Raw genomic sequence first — 1,842 nt, 5'->3', positions numbered from 1 at the left:
CATAATAGGGCTGAGTACATTGGATACTTTTTCTTCCATTCTTGAGATACTTTGCTAAGAAGAACATTTTCCAGCTCCATCCATGTAAACATGAAAGACATAAAGTCTCCATCTTTCCTTGTGGCTGCATAGTATTCCATGGTGTACATGTACCACAGTTTGTTGATCCATTCGTGGATCGATGGGCTCTTGGGCTTCTTCCATGACCTGGCAATTATGAGAGATTCTGGATTTCTAACAGATCTCTAAATGATGCTGATGCTGCTGGTTACCCCACAAAGACCCTCTCCAGAGCTGGCAGGAGAATGCTAAATAATTTTCAAGCAGAATATATGGGAAAATTATAAAGTTCCAAACACACTCCACATATTAGGTTATTACAACCTGTTTCCTTGTTTCAGTTCAGTCCTTGGACTGTTTATGTACCTGGCAGGCATGAAATGGCATGATTAACAACAACAAAGGCTCATGAGTACCCCAAATCCATCTGTCTCTTATCTAAAAACACACCATTTATTGAAACATCATTTGAGTTTTGTGAAGCTTGGAAAGCTGTGGTTACATATAAATAAACACCAGTGAATAAAGATGGGTATAGAAGTGGCAGGTGATGAGGAAAAGCTAACAAAGGAGGATCAAAGAACATTTGCAAACTGGAAAGAAGCCTGTATGAGTCCTATTTGCCTTAGGGTTCAGACTGGTATACTCTGTTCAGAAATTATCTACATCTGTAAATGAAAGAACTATATATTTACATGAAAAGGTGATATGAATAGATGAATTCAACAGGCTGTAAATGACCTATTGTTGGGCTGGGAAGGGGGTTAGAGTGGATGATGGCTGAAAAACATTTTTAAACACCCAACTTTATAAACCACATGAATCATATTTCCAGAGTCTCAAGAAGTACATTATTGAAGCCTCCATTTCACAATTGATGAATCTGAGGCTTAGAGAGGTTATAGAACTTGTCCAAGTTCATGTGCTGGCAGAGCCAGGCTTTCAAATCAATTTTCTGAATTTTTAATCTATCATAAGTGTTTATAATACCAGTTAAATACATTAAAAACTACACATGGGCGTTTTGTTGGGTAAGTATTTTGAGTACATAGAAAAACTATAACCACTAGCCAAGTATAGTGGAACGAGGAAAGACCAAAGTGAGGGCAAATGCTTTTCAAATTAATTTAAAAGGAAAATTTATAAATGTGGACAAATTACAACAGTCTATAAAGTTGTAAAATATCTTCTGCTGCCCTTCCAGAAATGAAATTGTTGGGTCAGTGACTGAGAACTTTCAGAGATGGGGCCTGGCACCTGTGCATTGTAGGAGCCCTTGAAACGATTCTGACCATAGAGAGAGTGAGAACGCTGACTCGGACCACCCCTGAAAGCAAACCCTCCACTTTCATGCTGCTGTCAAGTAGCTTTTTGATTTGAAGATTTGTTCCCTTTCCTTTTTCAAAGTTACCTTGAATCTACAAGCATTTGTTTAAAAGATGCAAGTGGCATCATTTTCCAACAACTAGTGGGGTGGTATATTTGAAATCCCGGAACAAAGTAGGCAAACAGATCAGGTCTGTAACCATCTGCCTGTGCTCCAGCAGAAGCTCATATGTCTGTGAGTCACAAGACCTGGCAGACTGCTTTCGGCATGTGAACTGAATCCCAGATCTGTAGGTGGTAAGGAAACTACAAATGAAGAGATTAAAAAAAAAGTAACTTGGAGACACATTGTTTTTTTCATGCTCCTGGAGGGAAATTTTATTTGAAGTGCTATTCTCTAGTGTCTACAGGAAAGTTTGTGTGTACTTTCAAGGATTTCTTTTTTTTTTTTTTTTT

Source organism: Otolemur garnettii, unplaced genomic scaffold, assembly GCF_000181295.1.
Source record: "Otolemur garnettii isolate 467f Iridium unplaced genomic scaffold, OtoGar3 scaffold00031, whole genome shotgun sequence".
Classification (NCBI taxonomy): Eukaryota; Metazoa; Chordata; class Mammalia; order Primates; family Galagidae; genus Otolemur; species Otolemur garnettii.
Note: the sequence above shows the minus strand (reverse complement) of the source record.